Source organism: Leucopleurus acutus (assembly GCF_964270905.1).
Source record: "Leucopleurus acutus genome assembly, chromosome: 7".
Classification (NCBI taxonomy): Eukaryota; Metazoa; Chordata; class Mammalia; order Artiodactyla; family Delphinidae; genus Leucopleurus; species Leucopleurus acutus.
This window is the reverse complement of record NC_139150.1, coordinates 8,403,378-8,426,175: the sequence shown is the minus strand read 5'-3', so window position 1 is coordinate 8,426,175 and position 22,798 is coordinate 8,403,378. Positions and strand designations below refer to the sequence as shown.

General features: G+C 42.1%; 1 protein-coding gene across 3 annotated transcripts in view; it reads left to right on the top strand.

The window, feature by feature from the left end:
* Positions 1 to 22,798, top strand: part of GARNL3 (GTPase activating Rap/RanGAP domain like 3) — a gene marked incomplete at both ends in the record, with an annotated part of 153,893 nt that overhangs the window by 47,240 nt on the left and 83,855 nt on the right. The window lies entirely within an intron of this gene.

Genomic DNA, 22,798 nt, shown 5'->3' with positions numbered 1-22,798 from the left:
GATCTTGGGTGTCCTGGAACTCAGACTTTGTAAAGAGGTCCTTAGGATTCTGTAAAATTGAAATTTTAGCATGAACTTCTTCTGACCTTCAGGAAATTAGGTAGAAGTCCTTGTGAAGAAGGATATCGGCCATTCAAATCAGCAATGAGGGCAGATGCAGGGGCTTGGTTCCTAGGTTTCTACTGGGTATACATTTGGTGAGAGACTGTGGAGCTCAGATCTCTACTGACTCACAGGAGAGTTTCTCAGCCCTGATTCAACAGCTGTGTGTTGAAGTCTCCCGCCATGGGGCAGGCACGGTGCCGGGCACTGCGGGAGAAGGAAAAAACCAGTTGTTCTGCTCTCCTGGAGCTGGAGATAGTCTAGCTTTAGAAACCAATGGCCTCAAACTTTGAGTCTCCAGGCCATGTGTGTCTTAGCTGCCCCCAGCTGTGTTCCCTGCCTTAATCAGGGATGGTTTCCTCGCAAAGAAGGGAGATCCACTGGGTCCAGCTCAGGTATAAAGTAATGCATGGAAAGGGTGTGGGTGAATCTCCCCAGAATGCAGTGCAGGAAGCACAGCTGGGCCCCGTGTGACTGGGAAGCCATCAAGCAGCTATTCTCGTTTCTCTCCAGTCCCTGTGATTTCTCAGCTTCACTCTTCTCTGCGTGTCGATACCAATCTCCTCTCTGCACGCCAGCTTCCCCGAAAGCACAGTTGCCTCTCTCCAGTCCATTTTTTCCCAGCAGCGGTGGGTTTTTTTTTAATACTTCTTTTTATCATGGTAAAATATACACAACATAAAATTTACCATTTTTAAGTGTGCAATTCAGGGCCATTACATACATCCACAGGGTTATGCAACCATCACCACTACCCACTTTCAGAACATTTTTCATTATCCCAGATAGACACCGTACCCATTAAACAATGACTCCCCATTCCCCCCTCTCCCCAGCCCCTCGCAACCTCTGTTCTATCTTCTGTCTCTGTGAATTTGCCTATTCTGCATATACATGTAAGTGGAATTATACAATTTTTGTCCTTTTGATTTATGATTTATTTCACTTGGTGTAATATTTTCAAGGTTCATCCATGTTGTAGCATGTATCAGAATTTCATTCCTTTTTATGGCTGAATAATGTTTCATTTTGTTTATTCACATATTCACGCATTTTGTTTATTCACCTATTGACGGATGCTTGGGTTGGTTCTACTTTTTAGCTATTGTGGATAATGTTATTGTGAACATTGTTACACAAGTATGTGCTTGAGTCCCTGCTTTTAATTCTTTGGGGTATGTTAACTAGGAGTGGAATTGCTGGATCTTGTGGTGATTCTATTTTTCACTTTTTGAGGCACTCTCAAACTAGTCTCAGAGTGGCTGCACCACTTTACATCATTCCCACAGCAGTGCCCCAGGGCTTCAGTTCCTCCACGTTCTCACCAACACTTGTTATTTTCCTTTTTTTTAATAACCATCCTAACAGGTATGAAGTAGTATCTCATTGTTGTTTTGATTTGCCTTTCACTAATGATTAATAATGTTGAGCATCTTTTCATGTGCTTATTGGCCATTTGTATATCTTCTTTGGAGAAATGGTATTCAAGTCCTTTGCCCATTTTTTTTTTTTTTTTTTTTTTGCGGAGCACAGGCTCAGCGGCCATGGCTCACGGGCCCAGCTGCTCCGAGGCATATGGGATCTTCCCAGACTGGGGCACGAACCGGTGTCCCCTGCATCCGCAGGCAGACTCTCAACCACTGCGCCACCAGGGAAGCCCCCTTTGCCCATTTTTAAATTCGGTTGTTTGTTTTGTTGTTGTTGAGTTTTGGGAGTTCTTAATATAGTCTGGATATTAATCCTTTATCAGATATATATGATTTGCAAATATTTTCACCTATTATGTGGGCTGTACTTTTATTCTGTTGACAATGCCCTTTGATGCACAAAAGTTTTTAAATTTTCATGAAGTCCAGTTTATCTATTTGTTTCTCTTGTGGCCTGTGCTTTTGGTGTTTGTATCCAAGAAATCATTGCCAAATCCAATGTCATGAAGATTTCCCCCTACGTTTTCTTCTAAGAGTTTTATAGTTGTAGCTTTTACATTTATGTCTTTGATCCACTTTGAGTTAATTTTTGTATATGGTATAAGGTAAGGGTCCAACTTCATTCTTTTGCATGTGGATGTTCAGTTTTCCCAGCATTATTTGTTGAAAGGACTGTCCTTTTCCCAGTGAATGGTCTTGGCATCCTTGTCGAAAATCAATTGATTATGTATACAAGGGTTAATTTCTAGGATTTCTCTTCTGTTTCATTAATTTATATGTCTGTCCTTATGCCAGAGTGATGTTTTAAAATGTTGACAATACAATGTCTTTTCTTTCTTAAATCCCTTCTGTGGCCCATTGCACTGCAAGCCCAGACCTTTTACAAAGCCCTACAAGATCCTGCGTGATCCCTGTTCTACCTTCCTCTCCCACCGTCTCTCATGCTACTCACCGTGCTTCAGTGGCCTGATTTTGGTCTCTAGAACAATTTGAGTTCCTCCCTGTTCTTTGCACTTACTATTCTCTCTTCGAGCTGTTCTCTAACTCAGCATCCTCTTTATTTTCTCAATGGTGTTTATCACAATTGATATTTTTTTAATATTTATTTGGCTGTACCGGGTCTCAGTTGTGCCACGCGGAATCTTTGTTGCGGCATGCGGGATTTTTTTTAGTTACGGCATGCAGGATCTTTAGTTGCTGCATGTGGGATCTAGTTCCCTGACCAGGGATCGAACCTGGGCCCCCTGCATTGGAAGAGCGGAGTCTTAACCACTGGACCACCAGGGAATTCCCACAATTGATATTTATTCGTTTACTAACTACTCTCTCATCCACTAGAGGTGAGGGTGGGAACCATGTCTACCTTGTTCATTGTTGGATTTCTAGGCCCTGGCAAGGCCCTGGCACATACAAAGTTCTCATTCACTGTTTTTTATTACTAAATTGATTTCTAGTCCCCCAATCCCCTGGTCTTGCAGCCCTTTCGCCCCTCATAGTCATAGGGTGAAGGGTTCACTCTTGGACCCTAATTTCTTGGATTCAGGTATCTATCCCTGATTCAAACAGTTGAGTTCAGGGTAGTGGGATCATGTGGTATAAACACGGCCTCCTAGACCCACATCCTCAGCAAAGTTTGTGGATAGGGCAGATTCTCTCTGAAAAGGATATAGAGAAAAATCAGTTTCAAAGAGCATGAGCTGGGAAGGAGGCCTCGAATGTGTCTGCAATATTTCCTCTTATAGTAGATGATTTAAAAGCTCAAACTAAAAGCACCTGGCTAAAATGTCATCTTCTGCCAGTGGACTATTATCCCTGACACTTTTTTTAATCCCATAAACAATGACATGGATTATAAACTCTCTAAAAATAGGAATCATGGCTCTTTATTTACCACTGTGTCCCTCATACCAACCACAATGCTTAGCATTAGTAACTTAGTAAATATTAATTGAATGAATGAATGGTTCAGTTTGGTTGGAATTAGAGAGTAGCCTAACCCGTCAAAAATAAAGAAGGAAAAACGAGCTTCTTTGATTCCCGCCTCCCCAGTATAGACTCCTCAGCTTGCAGTGCATTCCATCTGAAACATACGCCATTTTTTCTTCTTGATGAATTGAAAGTCTGGTCTGTCGTGGCAGCATTCTAAGCAAGGCACAGCTATTACCCCATCGACCATTCTTCTTTACTTTATATCGAAATCTGTCAGGATAAGATTGTTTGTAGTTTTTACTGATCTTTCCTTGGCCTTTGACTCAATGGGTAAGAAACTGCTATGGGCGCCATATGGACCTCTCCGCTGCCCAGCCCAGCCGCTGAGCCTTATATAACCCCACATCTGGATACTTCTGGGGAAGGTCTGGATGAAACAGGGTGGTATATTGTCCATTCCTTTTAAAACTTGTACCCTAATGACTCAAGCCTGCATTTGGATCAGCTGCATGTTCCCCTGGTATATCAGAGAGACACGTATAAATGCGACTCTGTGAGGATAGCATGGGTTTGTTGTTATGAACTCAGGGTGGCCTCAAAGGACGTCTGGCTGTACTGAGCACAGCCCAAAGAGAGGTTTGTCATGAACTTGGTTGGCATCTGCAGGTTTTAACATTTGAGGTTTTGACTATGTGAAGATCTTTGAAGTCTGATATGTAGTAATTTGTAGTTTTGCTCAGGCACAAACTTGAATTACGCCTGTGGGACTGTTGTGCAGAAACACGACTCTTGGCTAATGAGTGATTTAGCTAGCTGCCTGCCCAGCATCCCTAATACTCTACAGGGTTGAGTAGGCTTTTTGTTTTCAGAGGCATTTTATGGGAGAATTATATTCTACGTAGTATCACTAAATTGAGAGATGAGTGACGGTACCAGCATATTTCCCTTAGGAACATCAAAACATCAAGACTTCTACATTCTACAACTAGAGTCATAATTTTGGCAGATGTTCTCTGATATTTAACTGTCTTATATTTAAAGCTTTGATAGCTGGTTGACTCATGTAGGTACTGCAAGGTATAACGTTCAGCTGGAGTTATCGGTGAGTTAACATGGTTGAAAACTCTGGTGCTCTTTTTAATATTCTTGATGCCTTTGTGGACGATCAGTAATGCCGACATGGAACCTTTTCCAGGCTAAAATTATTGCAACCATTTTCCGTAATGTAGAACTTTAAGACCTCACTCAGATAATTATTTATGCATGAGAATGGAACCAGAAATCTTTTATTATGATTATTGTTTTATTATTATTATTAGTTTTGCTGTTTACTGAATGCTTACTGTGTACCAGTGACTGGGCTAAGTACTTTAGACGCATTTACCTATTTAATCCTCGCAAACGACTATAGGCAGTAGATGTTATTTGATTGCACCACACACTGTGGAGGCTCAGAAGACATTTGTGGACGTTGAATGGATTCCCGTTTATCAGACGATCTCAGAGAGATCCCACGGCTAGTGAGTGTAGAGGTGACACTTAAGCCCAGGTCTGTCTGACTCCAAGAGCCCCTGTGCTTAATCTCTCAGTCTACGAGCCTGTGCTGACATAGCTCTGCCACGTATAGACTGTTTCCTAAGGCAATTGGATTGATTGTTAGAGCAAACATCTCTGCCCTTAATCAACAGCATAGAGTAGCTCTGCTTGAGGTTTTAGCTCAAATACATAATTTCGAACTCTCTTAGGTCCAAATCTTAACAAAAGCTTGATTTTAAGAAGAATGTTCATAAAGAATTACCTAAGAGATGTCCATGCCATAAATGGTTTAAATTTAATTTCTGGATTAGGCCCAACCATAAGGTAGCTGCAAACACTTGGCCTGCCTTTCTTGGCCCCCTTAGTCTTGCTTTTCTTGATCTGTGCCTTGGTGTTACGTCTTTAACTTGCACTGATAGACAGAGCAGGAAAGAGCCATATGGATCTGGATGGTGCGTCTCTTGCAGGAAGGTCTTGAGGATTCTTCTCAAGGATTTTTCACTGTCTGTCACACAGTGTCTCCTTTAAGAGGGCCTATGAGAAAAGTTTTCCCGGGACCAAAAAGCAGCTTTGTTGTTAACCTTATAGGCAGTAGGAATCCTCTAAATGGCTGGCTGGGTTTTTTCCTCTTTGCATTGGCCTCTAGGAAGCTCAGGACCCTATTTATGGCTTGCTTCTAACAGCCTTAAAGGACTTTATAACATGCAGCCTAAACTTATTCTCTTGTTTTCAGGTTATTTGCCCACATCTAATTTTCCCTTGTTCTGAATTTGTTCTGTATCTAATTTTCTCCTTTGAGTGAGATACATTTCAGTAAGCTGCTTTAAATCTCTTCTAAAAAATAAGGTAGAGCATAAATTAAAAAAAAAAAATCTGTGTTCAGCTTCTAGCCCTTAACAGCATATCCTCTGTCCCCCATTGATGGTAGCTTAGTTTATAGAATGGTTTTGACCCTTGTCTCCTCCCTACCCTACTTTTTGATTAGTGCTTTCATGAACTATTTTCCTAGGATCAACAACACCTGGGGAGAATTAGCATCACCTGCCCAGCCGTTTGGTGACCACCTAGAGCACTGAGCCCTGTGTTAATGGTCTGGATAATTGGGGTCCAAAAGTCTTCCAAATCAGCTAGCTAAACACACACTGTAATCAGAATACCAGACAAGTCCTCCAACTTTCCCAGGCAAAATCAACTCTGGAAACAGCCATTTCAGTGATATTTGGCACCAGCATGCTCTCTAGTTTCAAAACTAGGACTGCAGACGCTCTGCTTCCTCCTGGGTAGCGGTGGGCCTGGGTAGCTCACGCTGGGTTCCTCGTGGCCGCACAAGTCTCCCATTCCTGTGCGGCCCCACGTCCTCCTCCGGGTGACCCACTCTGCTGCCGCGGCACCCTCAGCTCAGCTCATGACCTCTGGCTCCTACACCTGCTGCTGGAACCCTGGGGTCTTTGTTCTGTGACTCCAGTGGTCTTCACCTGGTGGGATATAGCACTCTGCTGGACTATAAAAATACTTTCAAATTTTGGGCTTCCCTGGTGGCGCAGAGGTTGGGAGTCCACCTGCCGATGCAGGGGACACGGGTTCGTGCCCTGGTCCGGGAGGATCCCACATGCCGTGGAGCGGCTGGGCCTGTGAGCCATAGCCGCTGAGCCTGCGCGTCCGGAGCCTGTGCTCCGCAACGGGAGAGGCCACAACAGTGAGAGGCCCGCGTACCGAAAAAAAAAAAAACTTTCAAATTTTGATCAATGTACAACAGTTTATAGTTTGTTTACCCGGAGCTATAAACTGTTAACGTATTGTTTATTGGTTAATTCTTCACAGCAAACCTAGTTTTCTATCTTGATTGTGGTCTCTTGTATACTCTGGAGGTAAAATTCTCAAGTGTGTCTCAAACACCCAGTCTTTCTTAAGCGTCTGCTTGATAATATCTGTTGCCTCTCACAACTTACTTGTGCCAAAGTGACCTCTGCCCTACACCAGGTCCTGTCACGTGCCCAGCTCAACCTTTAGTAAGACAGACCAGGCTCAGCGGTATGTATCGTCAGTTGTAGCAAAAATAAATTTTAAGCTTGATCAAAAATATATAATGTTGGGGACTTCCCTGGTGGCGCAGTGTTTGAGAATCCACCTGCTGCTGCAGGGACACGGGTTCGTGCCCCGGTCCGGGAAGATCCCACATGCCGTGGAGCGGCTAGGCCCGTGAGCCATGGCCGCTGAGCCTGCGTGTCCGGAGCCTGTGCTCCACAACGGGAGAGGCCACAACAGTGAGAGGCCCGCATACGACAAAACAAACAATATATATATATATATATATATATATATATATATATATATATAGTGTTGGGACTTCCCTAGTGGCACAGTGGTTAAGAATCCGCCTGCCAATGCTGGGGACATGGGTTCGAGCCCTCGTCTGGGAAGATCCCATGTGCCGCGGAGCAACTAAGCCCGTGTGCCACAGCTACTGAGGCTGCATGCCACAACTACCAAAGCCCGCATGCCTAGAGCCCATGCTCTGCAACAAGAGAAGCCACCACAACGAGAAGCCTGCGCACCGCGATGAAGAGTAGCCCCCGCTCTCCGCAACTAGAGAAAGCCTGCTTGCAGCAACAAAGACCCGATGCAGCCATAAATAAATAAATTTATTTAAAAATATATATATATAATGTTATATACCTTTGTATACTGCTCTTATGAATACAAAATACTTTCAGTTTTCTGAAAGGTATTTTTAAGAACCTGTGTTTACTTTTGAATTCAGGCAGGCCTACCATCAAAAATGTAGCACTTAACAGCCATGAACACAGACCCAAGAATTTGAAAAACACCCTTTTACTTCTTTTAGTGCTGTTACCTTGAAAATGAATCTTACTTTTTTGCCAGCCTTTCACCATGTGGGCTCTGAACAGTCATAGCTCTTTGTTAGACCCTCAGAACCAAGTCTAATGCTTTTAACTTATTAGCTGCCCCCCGGTAGGCAACTTGGGACAAATTTCCCCGGGGGTATGGGACCCAGAGCATTTGAGGCTTCTTTCGGGTCTTTGTCCTGTCTCGGGCCAAGTCCCTATTTTGTTGGGGTGCACATCCATTCCGTGGGTTGGAGCAACTTCACCCTCTTCGTAGGAGAGGAGAATATCTGTGATTTTAAAATTTGCTCCCCTTTTTTCCCCCACTGGGTGAAGTTAGGGGAAGTCACGCCCAAATCCAGTGTAGCCTCTGCTGTGACTGACTTACCAAAAAGGGCTCCCAGTTTCATGCCACAACGAATATTCTTATTTTTATATTGAACTATTTTACATATTTAATTAAAGCAGTTACTTTGGGCTCCTTTATATGTAAGAAAATGATTGTATGCTTTTTGGCCTCAGCTTTTTAATTGGTCTTTCGCAGTTATCACTGTGTTGCAGTCTTTTAAAATATAATCTCAGGCTGTGTTTGCTTAATAGATGTGAAGACTTTTTAATTACGTTGGGAGTACATTTCAGCCTCTCTGAATTCTCCTTTTGATCCCCGCGATAGTTCCACAAATTCCCTTGCAAATTCGCCTTTGGATGCTTCCCCTTCTTGTTCCCACTGAGCCTGCTCTTGCCAAAGTCACCAGAGACCTTTCTGCTACCAAATCCAGGTGACGCGTTTAGTCTTTAGCTCACGGGCCCACTCTGCACATGCGCCCTGTTAAAACTTTCCCCTCCCTTGGCTTCTGCGCCTCTGCTCTCCCGTACTTCTCTTTCTACCTCCCTACGGCACGTCTCAGCTTCTTTTAGGGAGCTCTTCTCGTCTGCCTGGCCCTTGAATTTGGTTGCTCCTCAGGGTTCTCTTCTCACTCTGTCTGCTCTCCCTCGTCATCTTTCCTATCCCCATGGCTTCAGGTACTGTCTTTAGGCTGGTGACTCACAGATCCGTATATTCTTCCCAGGTCTCTGTCCACAGCATATAGGACCACCTGCCCAAATGTCCACTGGACATTGCCATGGGCAGTTGAACCTTAAAACGCCCACTACGGAACTCACCGTCGTTGCTCTTTGCCCACCCACACCACTGGGTAAGTGGCTCTACCTTTCCTTCCATTGCTAATATCAGAAACCAGGAGCTCACCCATAGCCCACATCCAGTCTCTTACCAAATCCTGTTGGTTATATGTTCTCAACAGATTTCATGGGTAAGTTGCTCTTATTCACATGGATGTGCACTCACAATGCCAGACAGTCTTTTGAGGAGATGATAGACAGATAGATAGATAGATAGACAGACATATATACGTATATATATGTATGCATGGAAATAGGTATTATGTATATGTACTAATGTAAATTTCACAACTACCTGATGGGGTATAGATACTTTTGTTACCCTCATTTTATAGATGAGGTAACTGAAGTTCAAAGAGATTAACTTGTCCAAAGTCACACAACTAGTAAGTTGCAGAGCTTGTCCCCCTGTCTTATGCACAGTAGGTTGTAGTTATTTAAAAGTTCTGTGATCTCCCCATTGTTATAGGCTGCGCTCCAATGCCCCTCATACCTTACGGCGCATAAAAATCACTTGAGGAATTTGTTTAACATTCAGGCTCTGATTTGACATGTCTGGAGTGAACCAAATAGTGTGCATTTCTTTTACAAGCTTCCATTGTGAAAGTGACTTTTAATTTCTTATATGTTTCTCATTTGATCTCTTAAGGAGATAGGAATAGGAAAAGGACAGGCGTGTTTGCTTCTATGAACTCCCTTTTAGGAGTGACATTTGTGTCATTTCCTCCTTCTCTGAGCTTCCGGCAGTTTTTCTTGGTCTCCCTGACTTCTCAAAGATTCCATTCAACAAGTTTTGATAAGAACATCCAGTTTGTCAGAATTCTCAGCTGTAGTTAACCTGATTCTGGAGGATGATTTCCTTAATGCTACAAAGAGTACTTTCCCAAATGTCCCACTCTGTCAGCATCATGCTTATGCTTTCAAACAAATAACAACAACAACAAAACAACAACAAAAAGCCAAAGCCTTCACATCTCTCCTTTGCTTGTGGAATAGAGCTTTTAGCTTTCCAAAAATGCCTCCAACCAATCTTTGGAGCCTTCACGCCTCTGGCCCATGATCCAGCCAAATAGGCCTTTACTCACCGTCACCCAGGCCTCTGGGGCTTTTTTATGCCTCTCAGTCCTTCTAAAATGCCTTCTTGAAATATGCCTCTACCAGGGCTGTTTTCCATGTAGCCTTACCTGATTCCCCTATGGGAAAATCATCTTTCACTCTTTAGAACCCTGCAATTCTTTGCATTTCTCTATGGCACCTGTCATATTTTACACTGAAATTATTTGTGTGCATTTCTTATACCTTTTCAGTGGGCAGAACTCATGGTTCTTTTTTGTTGTATCCCCAGTGGCATCTAGCTCACTGCCAAATGTCTATGTATTAGCTAAAAGATCAGTTTTGCTAAAAATCTGGTGTCTGATCAATTTTTTTCTTTTCTTAAATTTTTAGATTACTTTCCAGTCTCTGTGTGTGTATGTGCACATGCATGCCGATATACTTTTAAACATACTTTTCTGATTATAAAAGGAATACATGCTCATTATAGAAAATTTGAAATATAGTGAAAAAGCACTGGAAAATTAAATTAGTCTGTAATCCTACCACCTATGGATAATCACTATTAAGATTTAGTGTGTCCCTTTAGTAATTAAATTTATATACAAAACAGTTTTATAGTTTTTTTGTGCTTCTTTACTTAAAAACAAAGTAGTCTCTTTTTGAAGACATAGATACTCTTCCGCAAACAAGTTTGTCTTCTTCCATCTAAATCTCTTATTTCTTCTGTATGTCTGATTGGCTACGCACTGGCTAGGACTCCAGAAACATAGTAAATATCATGGTTGCAGGCATCCTTCTGCAATTCCAGGTAAGTTTTTTAGGCAGTATGTGATGGTTATCTTTTCTCAATCATTGTGTGTCTGAGAACGTCTTGAGCTATGCCTTCCATAAGAGCAGCTTGGTTGGTTTTTAAATTTCTGAGTCATCACCTTTCTCTCTTAAAAATTCACATGTTGGGGACTTCCCTGGTGGCACAGTGGTTACAAATCCGCCTGCCAATGCAGGGGACACAGGTTCAATCCCTGGTCCGGGAAGATCCCACATGCCGTGGAGCAACTAAGCCCACGTGCCACAATTACTGAGCCTGTGCTGTAGAGCCTGAAAGCCACATCTACTGAGCCCACGTGCCACAACTACTGAAGCCCACGTGCCTAGAGCCCGTGCTCCGCAACAAGAGAAGCCAGTGCAATGAGAAGTCCGTGTACCACGACGAAGAGTAGCCCCCACTCGCCGCAACTAGAGAAAGCCCGCGTGCAGCAACGAAGACCCAACGCAGCCGAAAATAAATATTTATTTTTCAAAAAAAATTCACAAATTTTGATCTGTTACTGTATTGCTTTCCTAGGCCTGCCGTAACAAATTACCACAAACTGAATGGCTTAAAACAACAGAAATTTATTCTCTTGTAGTTCTGGAGGCTAGAAGTCTGAAGTCAAGATGTTGGCAGGGCCACACTCCCTCTGAAGGTTCGAGGGAGAAATCCTCCCTTGCCTCTTCCAGCTTCCATGGTTACCAGCAATCCCTGACATCCTTTGGCTTGTAGCTGCATCACTCCAATCTCTGCTTCACATGGCCTCCTGACCTGCATTTCTGTAACTGTGTCTCCCTCTTTTCTCTTATAAAGACACCAGCCATTGGACTTACGTCCCACCCTAATTCAGTGACCTCATCTTAATTATTTAATTACATCTACAAAGGCCCTCTTTGCAAATAAGAGCGCATTCTGAGGTTCCAGGTGGATGTAAAGTGGCGGTAGGGGGCGGGGAACACCATTCAAGCCAGTACAGTTACTTTCTGCCCTTTAGTGTTCAGAAAGAAGCCTGAGACAGTTTAGTTTATTTTCTTTTTCGGAAACCTTTCCTGCCTGGATCTTTCTCAAACCTTCATCTTTATTCTTTTATTTTAAAAATGTTTCCCATAGTTTCTCTGTCTTTCTCTTCTCACCAATTTTTCCCAAAATATTGCATCTTTGCAAATCTTGGACCCAGGTCTTACGTCACGGATGAATATTTTCTTCAGATATATCTTCGATTATTGCTCATTTTTTCCCCTTGAAACGATAAGGAAGATCTTTTTTCTGTCCCCTGTAGCTATCTTTTCTTTCTCATTATTTTCATTTTGTTTTGTACCTTTTCATTTTGGAAAGGCATCTCAAATGATAAACATTCTACTGTCTCTGTTTTCTACAGTAAATGTTTTGCTTTCCTCCTCCAATGAGGATTTTAATCCTACATTTGCATATTTTGTCCTCTTTATCTTGCCCGCTTCCACAAGCTTTATACGCTTGTTGCAAAAATTGTCTTCTGTCTTATTGAGGACAACAACTGCTTTTCTAAACTTTTATTTTGGTTTCATAGTAAAAAATGATGAGCTTCCTTTTTTAGTTTTCAGGATCATATGTAGCATTTTTTTTTTCATAACTCCCATGTTGGTGATTTTTTTTTTCCTTTTTACAGAATCTTCAAACAAAAACAAAGAGCTATTCAGACCTTGTATTTTCAACAGACAGAATGTACAATGGCCTGAGCCCTCATTGTCCTTTTGGGTACTGCAGCTTCTCTGAACCAAACATCTGGATGGCCAGTGGTTGTGCAAAGCTCCCTGATCAATATCCAGAATCTAGCTGGCATTTATCTTGTAAAGCTCTGCTGGGATGAGTTAGGATGTTCTCTGTGCTTGGCTTTTTGCTGCTCTGAATGAGTAGCTCTAGAATTTATACATATAGCCAGGACTTAGGGGGCTCCAGGTAGCAATCTGGTTGGAAGAGGAGTATTAAAGTAATGTTTGCTTAGCTCTTTACATAAGCTTGAGAAAATACCATCTGTGTAGATTAAAGAACAGGATTCAGATTAAGAAGGTTATATCTCCCCCCATCCCAACCACACTTTGGTGTGCCCAGCAGCTTGGCATATTGACAAAACCATGTTCCCCAGGGTGCTCTGCTACCAGGACCCTTCCAGTCTGTCTCCCTACCTATGGCACGTTGCTTATGAAGACTGCATTTTCTAACGTGGACTTTGTCTCCCTCCCTCCCCACATCTTGCCCAATGTGTTCTTGGAGAGAAGAAGAGGTGCTGGAATGGCTGGGGCTACCTTAAAATGCAGTACCTGTGCAGTAAAAGGATGATGGCCGATGTTTTATTGTTATTCTTCATATAGACCCAGTGTTTCTTAGCCCAAAGGAGGTGGTGAAGAGGAAAATAAACTGCCATCCAGCTTTCTGTAATGACCACAGATTTGCTCTGTTTTGGGCAACAAAGTCAGTGACCGAATATGTTTCCCAGTTCTTTTCTCCATTGGCCATACAGTAAGTAGAAAATGTCCTGATGTTTTGGCCATTGGGTGGACAATCAGTCTTCAGACTCATGAATTGTCATCTTTTGTGCTGAATCTTCACAAATATTTTACTGGGAATTTGAGTATCAGGGACTAGTCAGATATTATTTTAATGAAGAAACCAAGCTGGATAGCATTTGAGATGGAGGGTTAGATGACAGTACTCATCCTGACTTGCCTCAGATTTCTCAGTAGAATAGGTGGAGAAGTCATTGCTTGGAAGAAAAGGTGTTTCCGGAGTGGCGATTTGGTGATTGACAAGTCAGGGCCAAGATGGGAGATGTAATGGGAAGTGAAAAAGGAATGGATAAAAGAACTGGGGAGTGGTAGTGAAGATCTAGCCATGGTCAAGAAGCATGAGCTTGGCATAGGCCTAGTCATATGGAAACATGTCTCTTTGAACACAGAAGGGAAGCGTGAGAGTTTACTTGGTAGGAGGTGATTGAAAACTGGGACTTGACTTGGTGGGCTTGAGTACAACTCAGCAGTACGAAGGTCTATGTGTTAGTAAGTGCAGTGTTGGTGTGATTAACCACAGATCCCCAGCTAGAATGTGTACCGGAAAGAGCCAGCGTGGGTTATAAGTCAGGTACTGTGATGACAAATCTATACCAGTGTGGGTGAGAGCAGGTTTGGGGTCTTAGTAGTGGATGACAAAGCCATGGAGTTAAGTGAGGTCATTAGATTTGAGACAGCTGAAGGGCGTGAGCTCAAGACATCAGATAAATCATTGTGATGGACGTTGAGTTTGCTGAGGATGTTGGCCAGAGATGTGAATGATAAGTCTGAGCCCAGATCCGAGGCCTTGGTTGTTCTTTAGCCAACAGTTATCTTCCTAGCTGGAGAATCTTCTAACCAATTCAGGTTCTCTGACATGTGCCCTGGCGCTCAGCACTCCAGCTGCCCAACCTCCCAAATCTTTTCTCCACCCCATGGCACAGGCAGAGGAGGATGGAGGTGAAGAGTGGGAGGAAGAAAACATCTCCTCTGGTCCCCGTCTCCACTCCCTTGCCTCTCGCTGCAGACAGCGGAAGTGAACCAGACTGACCAGGAGAAGTGAACCAGGGGCCCGGGAGCAGTACTTGCCAGTCAGGGGATGGCTTATTCCACCCATGTTCAGGCCTTATCTCCCCACCTTTTTTTGATGGAAACATTTTAACTTTCTTTCTTCCCTTCTGAGCCATACTTTCTAAGTCAGGGGTATGGATGTGTGTCAGGATGTCTACATGTCTGTGATTTGCGTATGCAAATGGTCTCCTTGACCAGTATTTGTAGTTTTAAAAGTCTACTTATGTTGGAAATCATTTCTCAAAGGTCCTGTACATCTTCCAGAATAAATTGCATTATAGCGACAAAACCTTTGCTCCCCAAGGCAGAGTTGTCCCTCCAGCCTCTGACCGCCCCCGGTGCCCCATCCTTACTTCTGTGCTGTGGCATTTAACCAGGTTATGTGTGATTTATCTGTTTACATGTGTGTGTCTCTCTCCCAGTAGGATCTGTGCTCCTCCAGGGTAGGGATCATGTTGCATTTGTCTTTTTAATTCCAGCAGTTAGTACAGACCCTGAGAAATTAGTTCTCAATAATATCGGAAGAGTGACAAATGTTTAAACAGACCTTCCAAGAGCGTAAATGCAGCACTGAAATGGTTTAATCATTACTAACAATAGTCACGGCATTTTATATTAATCATTATCATATTAGTATTAAAATACATATTGTTATAACATGTATGATTGAGCACTTCCTATGTCCAGAAACTATTCTAGGCTCATTCCATGTTTTATATTATTTTATCACTTTTTTTTTTTTTTTGCGGTACGTGGGCCTCTCATTGTTGTGGCCTCTCCCGTCACGGAGCACAGGCTCCGGACGCGCAGGCTCAGCGGCCATGGCTCGTGGGCCCGGCCGCTCCGCGGCATGTGGGATCTTCCCAGACCGGGGCACGAACCCGTGTCCCCTGCATCGGCAGGCGGACTCTCAACCACTGTGCCACCAGGGAAGCCCTTGTTTTATATTACTGAATCCTCTCCACAAGCCTAAAAGTGGCTACAATCATTTTCCTCATTTTAGAGATAGGGAAAATGAAGTTTAGAGAGGAAAAATTAAGTGATTTGCCCAAGGTCACACAGCTAGTAAGTGTGGAACTGAGATTTGAACCTGTTCAGTTGGGTGCCAAAACCCACACTTGTAACCACTCATTTTAAAGAGAGGAGATAGGGGCGGGGGATGGAAATCTGAAATATTATTTTTAAAGATATAATTTACACAAATTTTAAAAGATTATTTTCCTAAGTTAAAATACTGTTTCTGTGACTTATATATACCTGAATGCCAAGTACCCAGTGCATGATAAGCAGAGATCGCAGGGATCCTAGTGCTGCTTAAGGTATGGAAACAGACACCAGCCCAAAGAAACAAAGCAATTCAGTAGAGAGGAAAGAGCCTTTTGTTTTTGAAAATTTATGTATTTGTATTAATTTAGGAAATATTCTCATCTAATTGCCTCTAATATTAAACTAATAATACTTTTATTTACAGTAGTTAATGAATAACACTTTATTCTTCCTTTTTTAATTTTTTCTTTTACATTAATTTGTTAAATCATACAGATGGATATTATTGCTTAGATATTACTTTTTCCCAGAAATAAAACATCTAAGACATTGAACACTGTTTAGTGTTAAATGAATCAGTTACAGTTTGGCTGAAATTACATGAATTTCCACCGTTTTTAGTGTATTTAACTAACTGAAGGTGTTTCAGCCTGAGAAACTTAATGGATCTTGGTCACACAGAGTTGCATCAAGGTCCAGCATGTGACAGTCCTGTCCAATAGAATTTTCCGTGACTGTGGAAATTTGTCATTTGCTCTGTCCAGTGTAGCCATCACCTGTGGCTACTGAACACTTAAAATACGGACAGCGCAACAGAGGAACTGAGTGTTTTTTATTTTATCTCAATTAATTTAAAATTAGATTTAAATGGGGCTAGTGGCTCCAGTATTGACCAATGCAGGAACTCTAAAGGAATTCCTCACAGGACCAGGCAGATCCTAACCAAGTGATGATTTGATTTGCTTTTTCCCTTTTCTCTCTTGGGCGCAGTCCTCCTCAGTACCGATCCTTTGGTGTATGACCAGGTTAGAAACGTTAGACAAAATAAAATAACGTAAAAATCATGTCCTTTTTTCTTAGCATTACTGATGTTAAATATATGTTAATTCCCTTCCCCTGAACTTCTGCACCAAAACAAACTCAGAAGAATTCTGCTATTTGTATCTTCTGTAGGGAAACTCTCCCCTGTGTTCCTGGTGAGTGAGGGTGTGGCTGGCAGGTGGAAATGGGGCCCTTCCCCTCCTTGAAGACCCTCTGAGCCAGGGCTGTCTCTGTGGGGTGTTGTTCTGACAACCTCTCCAGTTCTACAGTTATTGGTGTATTCAGGTTTCTTCCTCTCCTTAAAAGAATCTTCATTATGTATATTTTCCTAGAAAATTTCCATTTCACTGAAGTTTTTGGTAATAGTCGCATAGTCTCACATGGTATTCTCTCACACTTTAAAAAATCTCTTTTCTTCTTAGCAACTATATTTTCTTTATTATCACTCTTGTGTATTTGTGTTTGTCTTTGATTTTTACTTATTTCTTTATTTTATAGAAATATAGTTGATTTACATTATTGTGTTAGTTTCAGGTGTACAGCAAAGTGATTCAGTTATATATATGTGTATATATACACATTTATGTATATACAGGTATATATATATTTTTCAGATTCTTTTTCATTATAAGTTACTACGAGATATTGAATATAGTTACCTGTGCTATACAGTAAGTCCTTGTTGTTTACCTATTTTATACGTAGTAGTGTGTATCTGTTAATCCCAAACTCCTAATTTATAAAAATATGGAATGCTTCACCAATTTGCATGTCATTATTGCTTAGGGGCCACGCTAATCTTCTCTGAATCATTCTAATTTTAGTATACATGCTGCCAAAGCTGGCACTCTTTGCTTTTTAGAATCAGACTTGCTGGCCATCTCTTGGATGTCAATTCTACTGCCTTTCTAAATCTGTAATTTCTGCTCTGATCTTTTATTGATTCCTCCCCCCTGCTTTCCTTGGGTGTATTTCATTGTTCTTTTTGTACCTTCTAGCAGTTAATGCTTTAGTTCATTGTTTTCATTCTTTCTTATTTAATGACGAAATCATTTAAGGATATGAATTTTCCTGTAAATGCGGCATCTATTGCATTATCTGTTTTGATAGGTACTGTTCTTGTTGGTGTCTGGATAGTGTCCAATTTTAGTTTTCCTACTTGACCCAAGAGTTTTGCAGATGTGTATTTTAAAATTTCCCACTTTTTTGTCCTTTTGACACTAATTTCTCATTCAGTTGCACTATACTAAAAAAATCATCTGTATAGTTTCTGTTTTGCAGAATTTATTCATGCTTGCTTTTATCCAATATTTGATCAGCTTTTTAAACTTTAATAGATTTTCTTAAAAGGTATGTATTCTCTGTTTGTACCTTGATAAATTCAGTATATGTCTATTAAATCATGCTTATTAATTTTATTATTTGATTCCTCTATAATTCCTTACTATTTCTTGCCTTGACCTATCAGAGAGAAATATACTAAAATCCCCCATTATAATTATAATTTTAGAAACTCCATCTATTTATAAGAGTTTTGTTTTATAATGAGTGCCTATAATTATTATATTTTGGGAGTGAGTAGATCTATCTATCCATGTACCATAACTTTTTTTTTTTTTTTTTTGCGGTACGCGGGCCTTTCACTGCTGTGGCCTCTCCCATTGCGGAGCACAGGCTCCGGACGCGCAGGCTCAGTGGCCATGGCTCACGGGCCCAGCCGCTCCATGGCATGTGGGATCCTCCCGAACCGGGGCACGAACCCGTGTCCCCTGCATCGGCAGGCGGACTCTCAACCACTGCGCCACCAGGGAAGCCCCTGTAACTTTTTTTTTTTTTTTTCCCTGTAACTTTTTTAATGATATTTTTTTCCTAAGTTCTACATCTGATTTTATTATACCCTCACCATTTTCTCCCCAACTTACCATGAATATTTTTTAGTTTGCCTTTCTTTTTCAGGATTATCTTATTGTATTTATTGTATTGTTTTATTTTATTATCTCTTGCAGCTAGTTAGATTTCATTTGTATTTCCAATCCTTGAGTCTTTCTTCCTTTAATAGAGGAGTGTAGCCCATTGATATTTATTGTAATTATCTGGACTGTTCTCTCCAATGACCTCTAGGAGGTGTTCCAGACTCCCCATTATCCACTTCCTCATTTTACCCCTCTCCCTCACTCCATCCTTTAGGAGTACAGATCTGGACTGATCAGATAAAAAATATCTTACTGATCACTGAACTCCTGGGTAGGCAGAGCACTTGCAAAGGTCAGAGCACATGTGGGAATGTCCTTTTTGGACATTTCTCCTGAAGAATAACAAAGGGCCAGGTATACTCCTGTGTGAGGAGACTGCCTGACTCCCTCCTCTCTGCTGGCTTTGGAGGGATGAGATCTCAGATTGCCTTGCACTCTACTTTGTTTCTAAACCTTTCGGGCTGGTCTGCAGTAAATGAAGGCATTCTCTAGTTGTGGTCTAGCTCATTAGTAGGGGACCTTATCAGTGGGTAGTTGGTCTACGGAATGATTTGGTTGGCCTTGGGTTCTCTGCCCAAAGACCATCTTAACACCCCATTCCATTATTCCTTGCATTTTTCTCAGGTATGTTCTCTGTGTTTTTCATAATCATTTTCCTCTATTTATCTCAAACTGATATTCTAATCTACTCTTTTGGGGGTATTTTCTTCTCACTGTCTAATTTTGAATTCACTATGGTCACTGTGAAATGTGGTCTACATTTCAGAATTCAGAAACCATGCTTTTACATCAGAAAGCTGATCACAGATTGTTCCATATTCATAGATCAAGTATCCTCCCAAATTATTACAATTAATGATGGCCTAAAATTTCCTTGTGCTTTTTGTAGTAAATTATATTTCCTAGAACATTTGCTCAAATACCTCAAGTCAGTTTCCACATTTTAAATTATGGACTTGTCATAGGTTTAATGATTTTTTCTTTGTTCTTCCTTGTAGGGTATGTTATAGGGTATATAGTTGGCTTAGAACATCAAAATGCAGTTAAAAACAAGTGTATTTCTCTGTGACATTGAGCCAAGCATTTTAAGTTGTTGGGTGGTTGTGCCCCACACATTCAGGCTTGGGATGAACCCACTGTCTTCAATATGGACTTTGAGGTCTCTCTGGTCATTGAGGTTTAACCAGTGGAGGGAAAGAGCACGTGCGGGGGCACCTCCCCTCTCTAAAGGGCTGGGATCCCTACATGCCACTGGGACTTTGACCCACCTGCAAGTGGGGAGATGAAGTCAAATGGCCACCTTGAGGGAACTGTGGTCTAGCCATGTGTCCGGCTACAATTCCATTACCGTGGAAGATGGTGAGGACGGATTTTGGCGGCAACCAGAACTCTGTACCACGTGGAAAGAGTCAGAGGAGAGGGCTTCTTGGTTGTGCAGTACTGGACATTTAGATGGGTTCTCGTAGACATTGTGTCATTCCTGAGTCAAATCTCCTTCCAACAAAGGGAAGAGTTTATATATTTTTAATAGTTTTAATTAGCCAGATCAAAGGCTTATGAGGAATAATAGAAAGAAAACTACTGATAGAAACAGCTTCTCTGCTGTGTTAAAAGGATATTTTTTTCCTGGAGTGTTATCTTTTTCAGCCCCTCATTCGCTGGAGCACTGTCCCCTTTCACATCAGGTGGTGTACCAGTCCTCATCAGTGCCAGCCTCCACGGCACCCTCTGGTTTATTTAGCCAGCTGCCCGAGCCAGCTGGGGGTTGGGGGGGGTGCGGGGCAGGGGAGCTCTGGGGCTGCCATTCCACTTGCCAGCGAGAGTCACTTCCCCAGTGTGACTGGTAGGTCTCCTTCCCACCTACTGCCCGAATACCCCCCTCACCTCAGACAGGCCCTGCCAGCATGAGCTCAGCAGTGTTAGTTTGACCTTAGTTGGACTAAGTTACTACTCAGGCTGCCTTTCCCTTGCAAGTGGTGATTCAAGTGATTTGGTCTGTCCTTCACCTTGGTCTTTCTTTCGTCATAGACCTGGTAGAATCTCTTTGAAATTTCTTGGGTGAGTAATGAACCTTCTTGGTTTCTGGGGCTAGAGTAGATCTTTCCCCCAGTCTTATATCCCTTTGGTCATTTCCACAGGGATTTGGCATTCATCTGTTCATGGATTTCTTGTGTAATAAATATTTAGTGAGTATCAATACTATGTCAGGCAGTGAGCATAGCTCTGGGGATGCAGTGGTGAGAAAACCGTCATCTTCCTGGAGCTTCTCAGTGAGAGTGGAGGGGGTGCGTGAGGAGAGACGGGCATGAATCAGGTGATGGCACAAAGGAATGGCAATCAGGACCCTGAGGCCCTCTCTGAGACTTGCAGTGGGAGCTTTTCCCAGGCAGTGAGGTCAAGGAAGGTGTCTGAGCAATGGCGGCTGTGGTGAAATTGAGTGATAAGGAGTTCACGAGGGGAAGCGGGGAGAGGAAGACCTTCCAGGTGAGGGGGTCCCGTGCGTGCACGTCCTCTGGTGGGAAGGAGGGGGATGCCAGGATAGAGATGGGATCATGGGACAATCAGATTCGCAGTTGCCAAAATCCCGTGCGCTTTGATGTGAAGAGTGGTTTGCAGAGAAGCGATGGTGGGTGGATGCACAGGCCAGTTAGGAGACGGTTGCAGTCACCCAGGGGAGAGATGACAGTGACCTGATGGAGATGGTGGTGGTGGCGATGGTGACGGTGATAGGGTTAAACATGTTAGACTAAGGCAGGAGTTCAGGGTCTTCATGGATTTTGTGATTATAGTTCAGAGGGAGCTAAATTCTTTCTAACCATCAAATCGTTAAACATGTCCTTCCTTTCTTCTTCTTGATCCTTTCAATCAAGATAAGTGATAAACTTCTTATTCTAATCTCAGCAAAGGAAAAGGGAATCATAGCCTGTGCCTAGCAGTGTCTGGAATATAGTCCACCACTGTTTATACTTGTTATGTGAATGAATGACTGAATCAGTGAATGATGGTCAGCTCTTCTCCCAAGCCTTTGAGTCCTGGATGAGACTGGCTATAGTGAGGACTATATCTACCAACCTCTAATATAGGGATGTGTGTGTCACCCCCTCTCTTTATATGCCTATGGCAGACATTAGTAATTGATTGCGGCTCCTGGCAACAACGTGTGACAGTACACATGGAGTACTGCCAACCAGGGAAACCCTTCTCAGTCTTGGTGTCCAGAGGTAGATCTGATACCGTGTGACCCAAAGCGCCCACCATACTCTGCCATGTGACTCAAAGTCCCCAAGCAAACAGACACTCATGCAGGACATTCCCAGGGCTTAGAGATCACCTAGCAGGAGCTGAGAGCAAAGGTCAGACCTCTCTTTGGGCAAATTAAATTCTTTGCTATGTAGCCTCTCTTGCCCATCTTCAGTCTATCAACAGTGTAATGATCTGATGATATAAAAGCTAAATATATACATAAAAATCTTCTTCGTAATTGTTTTTAGAAATTATTTTGCAGGATATAGGTTAGGTATACATATAAGTTAGAACCTTATCATGGACATTCCATGGAGGAGGGTTAAGTAGGGTAGTGGTCAGATGAGGATAACAGGCTTCCGGAATCTGACTGCCTGTGTTCACATCCCAGGCCCACCACTGACTTAGATGTAACCTTACCTAGTTATTTTAACCTTTCTCTGCCTCAGTTTCCTCACTCATAAATGAGAATAATGATAGTACCTACTTTGTGTTGTTTTTATGAGAATTAAATGAGATAACACATGTTAAGGCCAGAGGAGTACATGGCATGTAGCAGCTCTCAATAAATATTAGATACTATTATTTTTGTGTTTATCACGGGAAAAGTGTATCAATCATTTTCAAACAGTTTTCCTTAGGAAAAGTTGTAGAGTTTTTCCCTGAAATTTTTCCATTTATTTTCACACTTTCATATCTCTGAAACACGAGTAAAAATACGAGATAATCTTTCTTAAGAAACTGTGTATCATTTTACTGGGTAAGACTTGAGAAGTGCCCCTCTGGGCAAGTGTGTTTTAATGGGATTTCTGGGATATGGAAATTGTTGGCAAATCTTTGCTGCAAATTTGTGGGCAGATTTAAAAGGTTAAAAAAAGACATGTCATTTTCCTAAGTTGCTACTGAGAAATCTAGAAGATTTAGGAGAAAGTAAGTTAAACCTTGAGTCGGTGATTTTAGGACTGATGCACCAGCACTGATTTCTTTTTAACTCATCTCTTTTTAGCACCGA